This window comes from Polyodon spathula, chromosome 1 (assembly GCF_017654505.1).
Source record: "Polyodon spathula isolate WHYD16114869_AA chromosome 1, ASM1765450v1, whole genome shotgun sequence".
In the NCBI taxonomy this organism is placed as follows: domain Eukaryota; kingdom Metazoa; phylum Chordata; class Actinopteri; order Acipenseriformes; family Polyodontidae; genus Polyodon; species Polyodon spathula.
In genome coordinates, this window is record NC_054534.1 from 74891509 (window position 1) to 74912471 (window position 20963).

At 35.8% G+C, this 20963-nt stretch overlaps 1 pseudogene; it reads right to left on the reverse strand.

Moving 5' to 3' along the window:
* The window catches only part of LOC121324062, a 50557-nt pseudogene extending 42048 nt beyond the window's left edge, over nt 1–8509 (reverse strand).
* Nucleotides 8510–20963: the final 12454 nt, after the last annotated feature.

Genomic DNA, 20963 nt, shown 5'->3' on the forward strand with positions numbered 1-20963 from the left:
TCAGGGGTGATCTGGGAAGACAGGGAACAGCACAGCAAGGTCCAATACATCTTACAGGTATTGTAACTGTATATGTACATAATACTGTCTCCGTAACAAATGGTGCCATGGCAATAAAGAGCAACTTTGTTTTTCATCAAGGCAATCGTTAGGGCTGTTGTTTTCTTAAAGGGAATGTCAGTTGATTTGCTAGAGGCATTTGACTCACTTTTTTTTCATGTTCCGCACCAATGGAATTCAGCCAGCGCCAGCTCTAACCCTTCAAAATTACAACATGAAGAAGACGGCGCTATCCTGCTCAAATATAAACCATGTTGCCTTTTATATGTTTGCTTTCTAGCTAATGTGTTGAATTAAAATCTAACATTTTTAGTGTGCTTCACGCACCACTTGCATGTTGATGAAATGCATTATTTCAGTTAAGAAAGCATTTTTTTCAGTGTACTGTATGTAATGCTTTATTGATGTCAAACAGCAGTTGTACAATGCAGAGGTATCGCATCTGGGTCTCTTCAGGTGTGTATGGTAATGTCACTGCAAAAGAATCTTGTTGCCTTAATTTCTGTCATTTTGAGGAATGTTTCTGACGTACTATTTGAATCTAAAAATGATGACGAACCAAACATAAATACTATAGATTTTAACACTTAATGCTTGATTATTATATTAACTTTTTGTCTTGCGATACACAGTCAGACTCCCTCTCTTTATACAGGTATACATATATATATATATATATATATATATATATATATATATATATATATATATATATATAGTGTGTGCGTTATGTATGCTGTATATATGGTAGTGATAGGCAGTCAACAACCCAATTCACATTATCTCCATACAAAAGTTGGTCATTGAGGTTCTATTAAACTGTTTCTTAATAGTTTTAAAACATTCCTTTCAGAAAAAAATATCCAAATTATATGCTGGATTAAAAGCTTACTAAATCATACCCTTTGTTTCTAAATCAGTCAAACACCAGTCAGTTTTGTTTTAAGAATGGGAGCTTACAAGATCTTCTATCAAATGTAATGTAAACAGTTGTCACAGGATTTTTCCATTTCTAGTAATGTATAGGTTGTAAAGGCATAAATAAACATTGATATTGACAAACTCTGACCTTCAGTTGCATTACCTGTCATTTATTCTTTTGACTAAAAAAGGTTGTTCTTTTGACATAATTGCATCTTTTAAGGAGAAACCATACTGGTGTCTTTTGATTTATTATTTTCACAGAAATCTATACCATTTTATCCAAACCCTTTTAATAGTGCTTAGTACTGAATATCTTTTAAGACAACCAGACAAGTTGAATGAATATCTTTTACGACAACATATGAAAATAAAAGCCTGTATATTCTTGGCTAAAAGTGCTTTAGTTATAGATGTACTGGAAAAATATTCACGGTTTATTAATACAGTACATTTAAACAGACACATAAACCCATACAGAGTCACTGAGATACACTACTGAAATTCAACAATTTTTTTCATTATATATATATATATATAAATAGAATACTAGTGTTAGTGTAATGGCATTATGTGGCAATTGGGAGCCGTACCGCCTTATAACCTGCTCCACAGTATAAAGGGCCGCCTTATAAAGAGGGAGCACTGTATATTTACACAGTATAAATAATGGAAAAGCCTAACTACACTGGCCAAAACCAGGATACAGAGCGTATGTTTCATTATTACACAGCTGATAAAGTAACAATTTTATCAGTTTGATTACAAGATTTATGTATTAATTGGAACTTCAGTTACTTAACTGGATGTTTTTTAATTTCTCAGTGTAGCTTTTGGAGACAAAGTCTACAAATAAGTAAACAAACATGAAGTATCTCGTACAGTATTTTAGGGGGGAAAAATTGACAAAACTGAAAAAATCATTTACCTACACTAGAGGGGGCTGTTGGACTTTGTTGTGAGAGAAAAACATTTGCCTGTCTCACCTAAAAGTGGATGAGCCTTTTAGTGAATTATAAGACTACAGTGTTGACTGCTAATATTAACACGTGTGATTTCAGATACTCAGTCATTTCACTGCCTGCATGATTTTTTGAGTTGATTAAGTGCTTCCTTAGTTTTCACTACAATACTGTACATATTTTCACATTACGAGTCCTAAAGAAAAGTCCTATATCATAAGTAAGAACATTATTCTTTTTTCAAATTTCATATGACTGTAGGTGTATTACAGCTTTAGACCATATGTACAATTTCTGCACACATCTGTAGAATATCTTTTGCCTTTTTTCTCAACAGAAATGTATCAGCTGCTCCGTACTTGAAGACAGTATTCTTTTCACCAATCTATTCAACAGAAATGGATTCAAAAGATAAAATTGACTTGAATATAGAGGGCAGTAATACTTATTGGTACCACTGTAAAAAAAAAAAATTAAAAAACCTGCAACTTGCAACATTTGCTTATCTGTTGAAATTGAGGGGTGTCCTGGAAAAAGAATAACTCACAATTTCACTTCACCCTCATTTTGCTCAATATTGGTTTAAAAAAAAAAAAAGATGTGGTAGAAGAACAGGATAACCAAACAATTCAGTTTTCAGAAAGTTGTATTTGTTTTTTAATAAAGAGCAGAAGGTAATCTACAGAAAATGAGACTGTGGACCATCACGTTTTTCCTGGATAACCTTCATTTGTATCATAATTTTAGAAGGGTGTGAGTGCTGTTAGGGCTGTGCATGAATCCAGATTTCACATTTAGTTTAAAGATAATTGAAAATAATACTACAGCAATACTTAGTTATCATGGTTATTATTCATTCATTTGTGTAGTTATTATTTTACTAGGTGAGTAGACATTGGTATCTAGGATTAATTCTGTTTCTATGTGAAACCTGCTAAATAGTAAAGTTAGTGTAACTACAAAACAGTACGGCTAGCTTAACCACTGTGTAAGGGGTTAACCATAGCCTGAGGCTGGTGTTTATTTTGCAGATTCCAGAACGGATTCCAGGAAGTAGGCTAGAAGGGTTATTGAAAAAGATATATGGCTCCTCAAGAGCATTTATAGACATACATTAAATAAGCAATGGTATGTATCTGCAATTTTATTCAAGATAAAAAGGATAAAGTCTTTTGTTATTGTCATCAAATATTCCAGGATCCTTGTTCTGCTTAATAAACTCTTTAGAACCTTGCCACTAAACGTTCTACTCAGACATGCCATTGAAAAAAATGTATTTAAGAGACACTGAAAAATAACCTCACACGTCATGAATAAAGTAGAGACAGGAGCAAGGATTGAAGGACTGCGGAGGAAGAACCTCAGCAATTGAGAATAGGAGAGAAGTTATTTGTGACTTAGGAAGGAGTACAGGGTTTCCCCTTGGCTTCCGGTGAGCCGCCCTCAAGGAGGTGAGACCGAACCGATCAGCCTTCATGGTACTACTTAAAATGGTGGGAAAACTGCCTCCTTACAATAAAAAGCAGCAATTTTTTTTTGCATAACTAATGGCAGTATCAAGGAAATCTTTATTAACAACTGGGATCTGAAAAAAGTAACCCTGGCCAGCTTCTTTGACTAAATAGAAACAAAATACAGTACGGGGGGTTTCGAGACCTCTTTATTCAGTATTTTTTTTTATTTTTATCTGACACCAAAATGTATTAAATTAGCATAGCTGGGAATGCCTATCAATGGTCTCCTATATTATTGCTGCGGGCTACTGACCTTAGCATCAGGCTTTAGCGACCGTGTACAGAGTTTAAGTAAAATCTCTTAAACCTAATTCATAGAACAAGATTCATTTCAGAAGAATGAAAACATGAATTAAAAAGTTTGGTTGATTCAACATATTCTTTCAAAATGACAGATATGGTGTTAAAAGAACAAAGTTCAAGAAAGTTACAAAAATTCTTAGATGGATTAGCATCTACTGAGGAATTTGTTAAACTCGTATAGAATATATATAACAAAAAATATAACAAAACCTTGCACTGTCCCCATGGAATCTGGATTCAGGCATTATTATTATTATTATTATTATTATTATTATTATTATTATTATTATTATTATTATTATTATTATTATTATGTGGGGAATGTGGGCGAGTAGGGTAGCCTATTGTAGATTTACTACCAGTATTGTATTGTGAAAAATATACTGTACTAAACATTTTGACTGGATATTTTTATATAACGCTAACCTAAAGTAAAGTGCTGTATATTAGCTCTGTTCGTAGACTATTATATAGATTAAAATTGCTGAAGCTATTCTATTGTAGGAAACCTTGTATATATTATATATGTATGTGTATAGCAAATAATGTGTGGATAGTGCAAAGCTTTATCTCATGGTCTGATGTATTTTTATTTATTGTTTGGGGGTGGGGGTTGGAGGGGGGGGGGGGGGGGGGTGGTGGTGTTGGGATATATTTTGTCTGGGTTTTTGTTTTGTTTAAAAACAAAACAAATTTGGTTTTTTGGTGGCCAAATGAGGCAGGCTGCATTTGTGGTTCTTCAACGCAAACTAAAAAGCTTCTTGTAAACCCAGTTTATGAAAGCTACACAATATTAGTAGTCACCAAATTGGAACACAGACGAAAACATTTAATATGCCAAAAACATTTATTATTAACATTTAATATTTATTATCATTTGGAAGAACAATTTGTGTCTCTAAAAGAAAACTACATGTAAACCCAAATTACCCAAAAGGCACTACCAAAATAGCGTGACGAAAAGATGAGGTTTATTTCTATTTTTGCATGTAAACCATGTCACTTCAAAAAATAATTCTGTGTAGTAGACTGTTAGCAAAGAAAGAACAGACAAAAAAAAAAGCAGAACAAAACAGGAGAGCCTGGCAGGATTCATCTCTACATAACAGGAATCACTGAGGAAAGCGGAGGCAGCCATTTCAACATATAATGCACATTTGTCTGAATTAAGTTGCACTGAAACATTAAGCCACACCTGTTCTAGGAATTGGGCAAGTGAAAGGCAGTATGAATTCTCAACTGTGCTCTTCAAAATTCAGTTCCAATCCTCTCTAGATCAATGGATAGGGTCACTGTCATCTTGGTAATACCCATCCCCCTTAGGCAGAATTGCATCAGGTAAGACTGCCATCTAGCCTTGGCCTGCCAAATTGTATGATCTTTGTCCAAATGAGGCCCTATGGGATAAACTTGACTGTCGTCTCCAAGCAAGACAACCCCAACCTGCAACACTGCAGATTATCTTTATGGCTTTGTAAGATTAATGGTTCCCAGTACCCAAGGGACCTTCCAACATATTTTAAACTCGAGCCCAAGTGTGTCCAAGCTGTTGTAGCTGCAGGAGGTGTCACAACAAGATTCTATTGGTGACCACAGGGGTGTGCTCATTCTTTGGCAGCGCAGCCTATGCCATCTATACATGTATACATTTATACATCTATACATTTAAATGAATCTGTGTGCTGAAAACCCTGTCTGGGATTTTATATATCTGATGTCAAGTCAGAAAATAGTTACCTATTTCATAAACCACTCAGTTCTACTGAATTGCATTATGGTATTTCATTTAAGCATCTTTGGATAGTTGTTATGTTTAAATGTTTGTCATTAGTATTATTATTTGATTTATTAAAAAGTTTTTGGTCAAGGCCAAATTATCTGGTTGAATAAAGTGGAGGTTAAATCTCCATTGAGTGGTATTGTACAATTACTGTGGATCCCCTTTTAACACTTCCGTTTTAGTGTATTATCCATTTCCTTAACTGATAAAAGCTGCCCTAAACATGTTAACTATCATTTCTGGGGAAACATTATTGTAGAGAAAATTACTGGCACTTTCCAGAACATACTTTTATGATTTATTTTAACTTTTTATTTAGCAGATGCCTTTGAACTATGCATCAGCTGCAGAGTCACTTACAACACCATCTCACCCGAATGACAGAGCACAAGTGACTTGCTCAGGGTCACACAGTGAGTGAACTGGGATTTGAAGCGGGGACCTGGTTAGAAGCCCATTTCTTTAACCATTGTCCACACTGTCTTCTTGGTACAAGTTGCAATACTATCGGACAAAAACCCATATAATAGAAACCAATTTGCACATCAAATGTTGCAATGTTTGTGATATAGTGGTGTAAATAACAGCAGATAAACAATAACCCACAGCAGGGTGTGCAGTACGACATATCTTACAGACATCTTGGTGCGTCGTGCCATCAGTGTATATACTGTAACCAGGTGGGTACTAATGTATGGTAAACAATCTGTCACAGACAAAAAACTGAATGCACGCTTATCATTTAATCACCTTGATTTCTATGGCCATAATTACTCATTAGCTAATTGGTAAAGTGCTAATAACCTAATTTGTATTTCGATCAGTTTAAGTGGATCCCTTAAAGTTTTTTTTTTTTTTTTTTTTTTTTTTTTTTTTATAAAATATAATGTGAAATTATCCAGGCCCTACTAATAGGTGCCTAGTTAGAAGCCAGCCTTACTTGAATACCTACCAAGCACTTTGGAAAGAGACTGTGAGTATGGCAGGGGAGGGACAATTATAACTTCCTACTGATCACACAGGCAATATGGGTTGCTTGAGTAAGACAGCTACTGGGCTTTAGCAATTAATATTCATACTAGCTTTTTTGTTTCATCCTGATTCAAGTAATGTACCTTCAAAGCAGTTCATCTTCTAAGACAGCGTGAGATATTTGGTAGATAATGGATTTAATTTTAGAACCGGACATAAAACGAATGCTACAAATAATGAATTGATACATTGACAATATATGAGCAGACATTTACAGCATCCTTGCTGTTTTATTAAGAACACTATTTTTCAGACACAAAAGCTGTAAATGACAGATAGACAAATACAAGCATTTATAAAATAAGTATTACAATTATACTGAAAAGAACTGTATGGTTAAAACAATGATGCCTGGGATCTTGTCCTAGTAATTAAAGCCTTGAAGCGTTATAATGATATTTGAATCTTTTATGCAACTGAGAGTCTGAGTTTCAGTTCAATAATTAATTGGCCCCAGGTCTTCCAGGTGCTGCACAGCAGAGCAAACAGCAAATAGCAGCTCAACTGCTGGTAGTCAGCCATTGGATGATGGCCATTGCATTATGAAACCTACAAGGCATGCTCATTTGAAAACCACAATATTTCACTATTTACCACCTCAGGGGACTTATACAAATTCAGGCTGAATTTAAAAAAATTATTAGGCTAGAGGTAGTTTTTAATAGAAACAGAAGTTTTGGACAATTCAAGAGCTTCTGGTGTATATAGTGCAAGGTCTGCTGTACTGTGCATAAAATACTGATCTGTAACCAACTACCAGCATTCATCCAATGATGGGATGATGCCTCTGTCTGATATTGAGATCAGGACTAAAACAAATAGCAAAATCTTTGCTATTTTCAGTTTGACAAACCTGAACTTTCAGTTAGACCTGTTCCAGAGCCTGGGTAACTTGTGGATGAATCCATTGGCCACACTTCTAATTCCTGGAAATCTGGGTCTAATTCCTCCTATTGCTGGATGGAAGTGGTGGTGATTTGTGGAACATCCCTGGTTCAAAACTTAAAAAAAAAAAAAAAAAAAAAAAATGATATAAAAAAGTATCTAGATTTAGCATTTTTGGAGTTTTGCAAAAGAATTGCTGATATAAATAATTGTAGACATCTATTTTACAACATTTTTCCTTATCCACAAACGTGTGTGTGTGTGTGTGTGTGTGTGTGTGTGTGTGTGTGTGTGTGTGTGTGTGTGTATGTATATATATATATATATATATATATATATATATATATATATATATATATACCGATTTCAGGGGATAACAAAACTACTTTATTAAGTAAACAGGATCCGTGTTTGTGTCAGGACCACACCCAAAAACAGTAAATCCTTCCTCCTGTCTCTATCCTAAAATCTCATTCACTTTCTCGCTTGCTCTATTCCACACACAGGCACTGGCTCCAGTCACATCACACAGAGAGAAGATAGCGGACCACTACTTTCATGGGGGCAGGGGGGCAGCAAGGGCTCTAGATGACATGGTCCACATCAAACAGCAGCTTATATACACACACACCCACACTACAGAAACTAGTGGTATGGTCCCTCCCCTGAACAATACAGATAAAACAGGACCATACAAATCAGATAAACAAACAAGACAAAACTAATGTCCTGCTGACCTGAACTGACCGGGTCGCTACCAATGAGGGCTCCCGGCCAGGGGGCTATGAGGAGGAGGTAAAGATAGACAAAGTGACTGGGTATGGCCGGCAGGGGCCGCTGGTTCCGACATCAAGGTGGCAGCTGGACCTAGTAAACCACCTCTCCAACCCACTCCAGGATCTCACATGATCCAATCCAGTGGCATTCTCTGGACCCTGGGGCACTCTGGGGGTGTCGTGTGGCCGACCGTACATCGTCTCCACTGAGGTGCATAACTCATGTCCCACATAAGGTGGGGTCCTAGTCTTCGAGATCCCCAGGCACTGGCACATCTATGAGAAGTCCTAGGATTCTAAATTCCGCCCCTGGTCAGAATGAAGCTCCTGTGGGACCCCAACCGAACTGAAGAACCCCTCCAGCAGGGCTTCAGCCACTGTCTCCGTCTCTTGGTCAGGTAGGGCGTACACCTCTGGTCACTTTGTAATCAAGGGCCACCAGGATGAATCGGTTCCCCCTCTCCAAGTGGCGAAAGGGGCCTAGTACGTCCATGGCGTCCCTTTCCATAGGCCCACTGATCTGGTACTACTGGAGGGAGGGGGATGACCGGCCCTGGGCTCCCCTACTGCCCCCAGTAGAAGGATTGGCGGAGCCGTCTCAGCATTTCTGTGACCCCAAAGTGTCCAGCTCCTGGGGCCCCATGATGGAAGTTGAGCAGCTCTCGGCAAAGGGATGACGACCTTCCACCTTGCCTCTCCAATTGCTCGGCGCTGCAAGACCCCATCTTGAATGGCCAGCACCACTACCCGACACTGCACCTCTCCCCGGTTGGTCAGCTTCGCCTCCCTCTGCTCGTTTGTGGCAGTGGGTGTAGCCCCCCCTGGCGCAGGGCCGGTGGGACAAGGCATCTGCATTGCCATGCCTGTCGCCTGGACAATGCTTCACTGTCTACTGGAAAGCCTGGAGCTGCTCAATCCAGCAGGTGACTTGTCCTGTCAGAAGGTCATCAACCACTGCATGGCAGAATGGTCAGTCCGGATAGTGAAGGGATGTCACAGAGGTAATGCAAAAGTGGCTAATCAACTCCACCACCACCACCAGCTCCCGTCTAGTGACACAGTACTTGCGCTCTGCTTTGTAAAAGGTTGAGCGGTAGTAGGCGACCACCCTCTCACCATTGAGTCCAGCCTGCAACAGGATGGCTCTGACCCCCTCATCACTGGCGTCGGTGTCCAGCAGGAAAGAGAGTTGGATGTCGGGGGGACTGACACAGGGCTCTCTTCAATGCATTGAATGTCTGCTGGTACTCGGTGATCCTTACAAAGGGCTTGCCCTTCTTCAGGAGGCTGTTCAGGGGGGCAGCAATGGTGGCAAAACCCTGCACAAACCTCCTGTAGTATGAAGCGAGTATATAAAGCTATCTTGTTGTTTGTACAGCTATCAATGACATGCCATTTATCTAGATTTCTTTAGAAAATGAAAATCAATAGAAATTCTTAAAGCTATTTAAAGAACTTTGTAAATTGACTTGAATTGAAATTCTGAAGTATTAGCAGTAAAACCTTGAAATGTAATGTCTCATATGAACAAATTAAAAAAAAACAAAACAACAAAAAAAACATTACACTACTGTGTATTACTGCCAAATGCACTGTGGCTCCACTGAGTAAAAATCATCCGTCATTTAAAGTTCAAATAAAATATTTGGCAGCATCAATGTAATTTTTCATATGGAGTTACATCTATAAAAAAAAAAAAAAAAAAAAACAGTGAGGTCGCTTTAGGCAGATTTTTATCAGATTTTCTAAAGGGTCATTTGTCAAGACACAATTGTTCCAAACCATATAGAATGATCTTCAGGAGGTTAATGGGAAGTGAATATATGTCAGTAGAGGCCACAGGGGGATGTGATTAACTTAGCACTTGGATATTTCTTTGCAGAAGAAAAAGTTTAAGACAAGAGTACTTAACTGGCATCAGAATGTTAAATTGCTTTTTTCGCCTATTTTTCAGAAGACTAAATGTACCTACATCACATGGGGAACCGTCTGTTTCTCTTTCTTTGAAATATTAGCCACTTTGATGCTTTTTGGTGATTCATTATTTTGGCAACATTGCAGAATCCTCTGCAGATGTAAAGCCTGCAACTGCCAGAGTTTCTTCCAACTTCCGTTGTTTCTATGGTAACAAAAGATCAATCAGTTTCAATTGTCTACCCAACACTCTGCAAATGGGATTGATCTGCAGGTGGACTCCATATGGAATTATTGTTCCAAATCTGTCTGAATAGCTGTGCCAGCACCAATTATATTCACATAGTTTTGGTACCAAGCCTGATGGAGATCCATGTTTTGCAAAATAAGTATTAACTTGGGTGTTAGCCAAACTCATCAACTTATCAAGAGTAATTTCAGAAGATGCAGAATCCTTGCATTTAACTTAAAAGAACCACGTTTTTCATGTACACAGTACTCAGATACAGGTATTAAGTTGTATCTAGTTGAAAGGATACATATTGTATGTCATATTGTAAGATGGCAGACCTCTCTACAAACTTAGCTCTATAGTGTTCAATTCTGATTGCCCCCACCTACCATTTTCCTTCAAACTCTTTACTTAACAAGATAAAACCAATGAAAACATATTTGTCCTCTATAGTGACAGCAGTGCTGCATTTAATTCTGGCAGCCATTTCATTATTTAGCAGCGAACAACAACTACTTTGGCTGGGACCCAATCTAAACTTTGACAACCCGTTAATCGCACTTAACAAAACTGTATTTAATAGCGTTATTTATTAATTTATTTTTTGGTAAGTATTATTTCTTATTTCTTCTACTCATAAAAAGAAAACACTATTATATACAGTTTTGTTAAGTGCGATTAGTGGGTTGTCAGTTTTGGCTTGGTCCCAGCCTTTGTTTAAATCTTTTCTAACAGAAAGGGTGTGCCATGTTGCCATTTGCGAGTTTTCATCACATACAGATCACAACACCTGTAGCCAGTGGTCCAGACAAGCTGTGTACCTGCTGTTTTTACACATAAAAAAAATCAGAAATACTCACTAAATTTAAATTGGATGCATAAAAATATGCATAGCAATTTTGCTGCACAGCTTGTCTGCCTCCCCTAAAATTTCTACTAACAACTACATCTCCCAGAATACAATGTCTTCAGTTACTAGGAAACTGTACACAAGAAAACTCAACCCAACAAATATCCAATCTTTGGCTAGTCCTGTTATCTTTGCAGCCAATCAGAGTAAGAATATGAAAAATTTGCCAGCAAGCTACACCAGTTGAAGTGTAAACACCCCAGTCCAGCTATAAATCCAACTGGAACCATCATCAGAGACAACTACTAAAAAAAGGTGCCTATAATAATAAACAAACTGTTTTATAACTTACTAATGCATTTCTGTATGGTTTTATATTGAAGTTTTAACATGTTCACTGAGTTTAAGAATTTCACGTTAAAATATAAGTAACATAATTAATTTGCAGTCAGTGTGATACCTTGAAAAAAATGGGCTGAGCTGATAAAGAACCTTGCAGAACATATGTGTGGTTGTAGAGTAGTTCAAAGTAACATTGCAATTAAAATGGAAGGCTCTTTTTTAATGCCTACCCCATTATCATTAAAAATTGTACAGTATTTATTGAGATTACTCATGGCTTCAGGGTAATGTTGCATTTTACCCCCTGAAAATAAATTTTACTCTCTCAGTGTTAAAATTAGATGGTAAGCTACTCCCAGACCCACAACTTTATCGCTATATTTCCAGAAAACTGCAAGCATGCCAGAATTAAAAAATACAGGCTTAGATTGTGAGCACAAATGTGGAGCTTAAATTATTGGGGAAAAAAATAACTTGTAGGGCCCTATTCTGATGAAATTAGTGCAATTGCAAACACAGTGGTTAAAGTCAATCATGTCTGCCCTGCAGTGGTGGCTTCTCCAATGATTTTCTTTGATTCTGATATAATTAAAAACCCAGAGCAAGCGTGTTTAGTAGTGCACTGACAGCACCCAGATAATCAATGCTGAGTAGGCTGGGGAATCTGCTATCCAATCAGAGCCAGGCACCGAGACAGAATGCGCTTGCGTCACGGCGATTTTGAATGTAGAAGTGGTGAGCATGTTGAGCAGCAGCAGTACAGAGCAAGAACAACCAGCGCAAGCCAGAACAGCAAGTGGTAGGTCTGTCGTTGAGAGAATACATAAACCACGCTTCATGGCACAGGAGGTTGCTATATTAATAGAAGAGGTAGAGGCACATAGGGTAATAATTTATTGTATTTATAATAATTATACACATCATTTCAGCCGTCAACACCAGGCAGAAGGATATCTACATCATCAGATGGAAGGAAACGCAAATGGATGGAGACGCAGATGGATCACATTACTGTAAAGCTACTTCTTAGTTGGTGCTTAACTTGGCGAGAGCCAAGTTCAAATCAGCATGAAGTTTTAACATCTACTCTCATGTAATGGAAATCTTGCAGACATCCTCTGTTTCACTGATTTCTGGATTCCTGTTGTAAAGAGCACTAAATTCTGAACCAAATGTTAATTTTGTCTTATTAAAGTTCTTGATGTTTAGCTCTACTTAGAGGCTGTCTGCCTTGAACTCGGCTTTGACCCTGGGGTCCTGGCCCTGAATTCATCACTACCTTAAACCAGGTGCAGCATTAGTGATTCTCACAATGTAGTAACATACTTATCTTGGCAATATACATTTACACCTACTAGTAGATTATAATTTGCATTCCATACAATTTTGTTTATTTCAGTATGTCCATTTATTAGCTGACTTAAAATGAAAACTGAGCAAAATGTGTAATACAACAGTTATACTGTTTGTCCTTCATCTCTAAAATGTATCGCTTTCAATTTTGGGTTTATTTTTAATGTATTGATTTTAATATTTAACAGTAAAGTATTAAGATGCACAAACATACTTTACAGAAACTATGTTGGATCGGAGGGAATGCAAGAGTGCAAGAGCCCATAACTATTTTGCAGTTGTGATCCATTTAATATAATGGCAATGCAATGGCTCTGTACTAAGGGTTACAAGCAGTTGTTATGAAAATAAGTGATGTATTCAGTGTGAATGTGTATATTCACTGGTTTCCCATCCTAATGTAACATGAAAACAAAACAAACAAAAAAAAAAAAAACTGATTTGCTGATTTAAAATTACAGGTGAAAAAAGAAATAAGTTGACGTTAATAATAAGCATTATAGTACTGCTTTATTTTATTTTATAGTTTATCATTTATCCTTAGTGTTTTATTCTTTGTCTGACATTTGCCATTATTATTGGTAATAGAAATTGTGATGCAAATGCGCTCGTTTCTTTATTTATCAAAAATAAAAGGTTTGCACAAAACAGGAACAAACACTGAACTCCAAAACAAAACGGCACAGTGGCAAAACAGTCATGGAACAAACAAGTATTAAAATACATTTTATTTTATCATCACATTAAACCTGAACAGCTTAGAAGCCACATAAAATATGTATCTCAAAGTTTGTGTTTTCCATGAGTTCTAATACACATGTGTGAGCAGTGCCACCCATTTCCCATACTGGACACAGCTATCCTGGGAGAAATCTTTCTCTACTCTTCCATAACGATGCACATCAAACCCCCAAACAGCTGCGATAGCAGGTGCATAAACACCCTGCAGTCATCTTTTGCCTACTACATTAACTGTGTATAATTTTCCTATTTTCAAATACATATTTTTGTATTCCTGTGACATTTTCTTAAAGTTAGAATTATGTAATTTGAATGTATTGAAAGCCAAATAAAACAAATTGCAGAGTTAACAAGCTCCTCAGAGCAAAGCTGTTATGATATGTAGGGTCTTGGTCTCTGAGTGGAGACTGAGTCATTTGAAATTAACCATCCATAGAAAAACTAAATAAGCAACAAAATGACATTCATTTTCTGAACAATATTGCCTTAGAAAGTACTTGGTTTATCTTCGGTGAGTAAACCAATGAATGCCTGTGCAGAATTTATTCAGAAAATGTTCTGATTGTATAAGTCCTGTTATAAAGTACACATTATATTTCACTCTTAGCAATAATGACCTTTGTTGTACTCCATTGTCACTGTTCTACATTTAAAAATAAACGTTTCACATCTCAAGAAAGCTAAAGAAGAAACAGAAAGCTAAAGAAGATAGTTTGAAACATTTTTTTTATTATTTTGTAAATTGTGATAGCTATGCTTTTTGAAAAGAAAATCAAAAATGAGCAAATTAAATAGCAACAGGTGAATTGGGTTAATAATTTTAACATTATAAGATGCTGTACTAAAATGCTTACTAAAAATACTTAATAAAAAATGTAATGACCAATCAGTGTTAAAACAAAGTCTGGTCATTTTAAATCAGTGACAGAAAAACATTTTACAGCACATCCAGTTGTATTTTATTTTATTTTCAAAATAAGCAGAATAAGCTTTCTTGCAATAGCAAATCCTAAAATATATCACTGGCCAAACAAACAAGCGCTTCCAGGATTTCCCTCCATTAAAGTATACAAACACTACATTATTGTTAAGGTAACATATCTCAACAAATCAACCGACCACATCCCATAAGTAGGACGGATATTTTGGTTAACAAAAAACAAAACAAAAATATGGATAAATAAATATCCTTTGTTACAAAAAACATACAATTAAATTTATCACTCAAACTCATTAATGTCTTACAGACACAATGGGCAATTATTGTCTAAGTTTACTGTAGGTTACCATGGCAACAATTGTTATAAAATAATGCCTGATAGTTCATTAAAATTTTTATTTCAATGGACATCCCCAGCAAGTAATATATATATATATATATATATATATATATATATATATATATATATATATATATATATATATATATATATATATAATTATATAATTATTATAAAATTATAGTGACATTACCACCATTACTGTTATCAGTAATTCATTTTAATACAAGACTTGTGAGTGTCTGATAGAATCACATTCTGCAATGGTATTGTATATACATTTTATTTTATCTTTCCTTGTAGTTTATGTGCACCATATATTTACACACATGGTGCTTTTCAGAGTTTTGTGTTATTCTGTCCAGTCATTTTTGAGTTACACCACTTCACAAATTAGTGGTTTTTCATGTAAGTTTGGATGCCAGGAGAGAGTTTTTTATTATTCACCTGTAGGTAAAAAAAAAAAAAAAAAACTACTGCACAGTTACTACTGAAATTTGAAATTACTGCATCTAAGTAGTCTTTAGTGTCTTTTATGGGTGGGGAGCTTTGAAAATGTGTATTTTAATACAAAAAAAGTACTTTTAAAAACGAATGCTACGCATGTGCAATTGTACGATTTGGTAACCGTTTTTGTGTAGTTCTGACCGGACCTGTAACAATACAATCACTTAGGAATGCTCTCCAGTTTGAACTACAGCTCCCAGAATGCACATTGAACAGCTGATCGTAGCTGACATTTCAAGCTTTTCACAAGCATAACAAAGCATCATATTGTACTGTACAGAGTAGGTAAATAAAACCATGTCAGTCAGTGATAGAAGGTGAATGGGTATTTAAAACCTACATGTAGTTAGGCTGAGAGACCAGAGCAGCTGTAAATAATGGCGAAACATTTCAAATAGGCCAAAAAAGATTGTTTACATTACATTAGGCTTACAAAAACCCCAAAACACTCACCCATGTAACCACAAAAGCCAGGCGTACTCATGGAATACTGAGGTAAACGCTTAGCAACACAAACTAGTTCTTCATAAAATCAGGATAAAAACTATTTCTTTTTTTCTTTTTTAATGGATCCATATTCTAATAACGCTCCTTCGGGTTCAAATGCTTAAATAAGTTTAACATTTGCACTCAATTTTAATTTTTATAGGCTACATTTATGTCTCATGTTCATGATACTGTATACGTGGTATGCTGTATGGAGTATTACATATATTTCACTAATAGAGGATAACTATTATCACTTGTCTGGACCACCTGCGTACTGCAAACCACACTTTCACACATACAAAAACAAAGCTGGTCCCATTACTGGATTGCTGTAGTGTATAATAAAGTCATGTGCATAGGGATCTCACATTTTTATGTCCCTGACCATGGGTGAAAAACCAAAAAATGTGTTGGGATGCAGTGTTTTACTTAGATCTCTTCTAACAGTCCTGTTTCCAGGCTGGTTGCCTTTTTTTGTGTGTCTCCAGTTCATGGGTTGCTGTACAATATATTTCCTTCCACAGGTGTAGGACTTTAGAGATTGATACTGTAGTAGATTCAGGTAAAAAAAAAAAAATATATATATATATATATATATATATATATATATATATATATATATATATATATATATATATAAATTCAGTAACAAAAACTTTGTTAAAATAACATTAAGGTTGCAGTTGAAAATTACAATAGTCGGGAAATAGGACGCTAAGGCACACAACCTTAATTCGCCCCTATTATGCTTATGCGTCACATCAGATGATGACATACATGACATCAGAAATGACATCAGCAATGACCAATCACATGACAAATACTCCACCAAGAATATTGTGCAGTCAGCTGAACTTAGGACAGTAACGACACAAAACAGCACAGTTTGGTCCTCATTCTCCATGGCACTGTTCTAGAAAAAAAAAAAAAAAAACTATCCTTTTACTGAGTGAGATACATATTGAAATGCATTTTGGAAACCAATGGTCTTGGATAAACGTTGCAATGCCATATTGCAGTTCAGTATTTGTAATTATGCAGTACAGCAGTAATTATGCAGTAATTGGTGCGTGATGCTCCCACCGTCGCTCACTTTAACTCTCAAGACCCACCTGTTCCCTTTTCCATGCTCTTTAAGCCTGACATCTGCTATTCGCTGCTGTGTTGCTGATACTATTTCACATATTATGTTACTATCATGTATTATGCACTTACCACTGTATTTAATGTACTATTTATGTATTAACCATTTTCGACTGTCTTTAATGTATCATGCATTTATTTTAATTTATTTTAATTTTTTTAACTGTATATCATGTGTTATGCATTTCTCTATTTGAAGTATTATGGATTATCTTGTTGTTATTGCATCTTGTAAAGAAATTTGTGGTGGTGAACCACTATGAAATGCGCTATTTAAAATAAAGATTGATTGATTGATGGATTGAACACCTATATCACATCTATAGACAGTACTGCAAAGTGACCTGAGTGACAGTGAGCACAATGAAAGTGTCTTGTTCTGTCTATGATTGTGTCTATGTTGGCAGAGTGATTTTCTTATGAAGCATGATAGCTACAGTCCAGCACAGACAAATTGTTTCCAAGTGTAATGTTCTTCTGGGTAGTCTTGGTAGAGCATTTGTCTTGTGATTAGATATGCCAACATTTATGTAATTGACGATTTCATTACAGATGTCATGTATTACATCATGTGACGCATAATAGGGGCGAGTTAAGGTTGTGTGCCTTAACGTCTCATTTCCTGACTTTTGTGATTTTGAACTGCAACCTTAACGTTATTTTAACACAATTTTTGTTACTGAATAGACTTATTATCTAAAACTGCATCCAACAGACATGAAGGGGATTATGGCTAGTCTCCTTTCAGTAAATAGCATCAAATAAGCATCCACTTTCAATCTATTATTTGTACTGGTAATATAGAGAAAAAACATAGAAATAATGGAATATGGTGTATACCTGCCAATATTCTAACATGGTATAATTGTTATCGTTGTGAACAGCAGAGTCTGTTTGATTGATCTAAATAGCAGAGACTTGCATGCACATGTTAGATATCCTGCTTTATATAACCTTGTTACACAAAGGGCCCTATTTTAAATATCTAAATTGTAGCAGTGTTTAAACTGATCACTGTTTCTAGAGAATCGACCTCAGTGTCTGTACAGTTACCTGTAAAAAAAAAATTTGCACTCATTCTGAAAGAACTTAAATATTCTGCTTTAGGAAGGCTAACAACTGTTCAAAACCTGCAATGCATTGAATGTAGAATGTTCCTGGAAAGTTAAAGTGGTCAGTAAGACAACTGGCTGGTTTCACAGACCCTGATTAGTACTAGTCCTGGACTCCCCAATGTCAATTTAAGTAAGGTAAACCAAGATTAGTGCTAATCTGGGTCTGTGAAATCAGCCATATAATAGTCCATCTGTAATCTTTCTTTACTTTCTAAAAATTATATTATATGCATGATCTGACAATTTTGAAGAACACAAAGGAATCCAAGACTCTGTGGGAACTTGCTAGGCGCTCCCTCACCACAGGCGCAGTGTATTTGTTTAATAATATATCCCCAAGCTGCTCTTGTCGGTAAATGAAACCTTACACGCATGAGTACAGTATATCCTTCTTTTCATTTGTTCTTTTGTTACTGTTGCCTGTTGCAACAGTTGGTATTCTCATTTTGTCCAGATACAGCCCTAAACTAATGTGGTTTCTGATATCTGTCATTATGGACCTGTTAGACGTTCTGGGTCATATTTCCAGTGTTTACTCCAGCCTTTCGTGTATTACTGTTGTCTGAAAGGAGACCATCCTGCATATGTTTCTTTACATTTTTGTAACAAAAGTTACACAATGTAGAAAAAGCCATCTATATTAGTGCAAGGTGCATAAAAATAGATAAGCATATACTGTACGGTACATTCCTATGCAATAAGTTCTAAAATATGTATTCTTTCTTCTACCAAAGAAAATGTATTATTTAATTTACCCCAAATTTTAAGTAACATCACCTTTTTTTCAAAGAATATCTTTAAAATGATTACCTTGCCAAAGTACCACAAAAGGCAGGTCAAATCATCATGAGAACAGGTACGCTGGGAGGAAAGGTGAAATCCATATGGTAGCTGAACCTGAGATCATTTGATGAATGTTTCTAAATCACTGAATTACCCCGATGTTGCTGCTCACAAATGTTGTAAGCAAACAAATTAAGTAAAGTAGCTCAGTGGTTAGACAGCTGAGCTACTACTATTTGTGGAGGATCAGTGGGAGAGTTCTTAGCCTCAGCTTGTGCAACTTGTGCAACGAGGCTGCCAAGACCTAAGTCAAAAAGCTTCTGTAGCACTATGGTCATATAAATATGCTTGTATTGTGAGCATACATGAGTTCTGGAAATGTTTTAAATTATAGGTACATTATAAAGTAATTGCCTACAATAAAAGCAGTTGATGAGTAAATCAAGAGTTCTACATTGTGGTTTGTTTGTAAATCGGTAAGCGTATGTTCACATGTGTTTATTTGGAGACCCCTCTGATCTTCCACTGGCATTGTGGAGAGCAAGTTATCCAGTTTGTTAGATGTTTAGTGCTGGGATCTGTAATAGATCTCCTCCTAGCCGCTGATGAGTTAATAATACTGACATCAGACATGTACTTACCTAGCCACTACAATGATTGATCTTTAGTTGAATGGTAAGATATTCTTCTTTTAACTGCATGGTTTGTGGTTTGTCATTCCAATGAATTCAATGGGCTGAGATGTCAATACATTACACCGAATGCTGACAAGTATAACCCTGGTTATTTTTTTTAGCGTTTGTTTATAAACTTGTTCTGTTCTTGCCCCTTTTTCTTCTTTGTAAATCTTTCAATACTAATAAGAATATTATGTACACATGCATGAAGGAGAAAGCCTCTATTGTTGCTTTGTGTTTACATATTCTATACTTTTTCACTTATAGAATTGTGTTATTGTTATTTTTCTCTTGCGTTCTAATGGATTATTAGCAGCTAACCTCCATTGTTTGTCTTGATTTTGCAACTGTTTTTTTTTATATACATATTTTTGAATAAAATTAATGTTTTGTTGTTTTTTATTTTACACTTTGTTTATTGATAGAGGAATAGGCTTTCACAGTCTTGCAGATGGATATGCAAGTTGGCTTTAGGGTAGGGCTAGGGTTATGGGTTTAAGATTAAGAATTTCTGTGTATTTAGCAAGCTAGCGGTAATTTAAATGAAAGAACATCTCCGTAATTGAGATACTAATGACCCTTGTACTGTAATATCGGGCTATATTCAAAAAAATGTTCCTTAAAAACAGTTAACAAACCTCATCCGAGTAACTCCTGAGTTAAAGAATATGGAATTCATCAAACTGAAAATTGTGAAGCAGAAAAACCTTTTTAACACTGAACCTTCCTTAACAAGTCACCTCTCTGTATCGTTGTTTTTTTATTCAATAGTTGCAAAGTACTACTGGTAGGTAAAGCAATAAGTCAACAGTTTCTCTAGTCTTTCCTTTGCTTTGGATTTGGTAAAATGATGGTATTATATGGTAACGGATTTAGGTAAATGTGATGCGTGTAGTAGCATGATCACTGCTAATAGGTACAGTATCTGATAAAAAAGATTCCAAGAATTTAGTGGTTCAGAGACAAAGATATCCTATAAACTGCCAAACTGGCTTTTATTAAAACAGGTTGAAAGACAGACAAGAAATGTGCAAATAGGCATCATACAAAGAGGTGCGAATAGGCAATTGTATTAGAGACACTTTGGCCAAATAGTAGCATTATGAAACACCTTTTAATAAATAGAATGGATGCAAAAATAAATAAATAACAACACATATAATCAAGAAAAATATTTTTCAATATAATATCAAATGAAAATAAAATACAAGAGAAGCAGTGACCACACTTTCTTCAAATCCGATGTGTTGTTCCAAACTGATTTATATGAAGAGGTATTTTCGCAGATGTTGTTGGTACTGCGG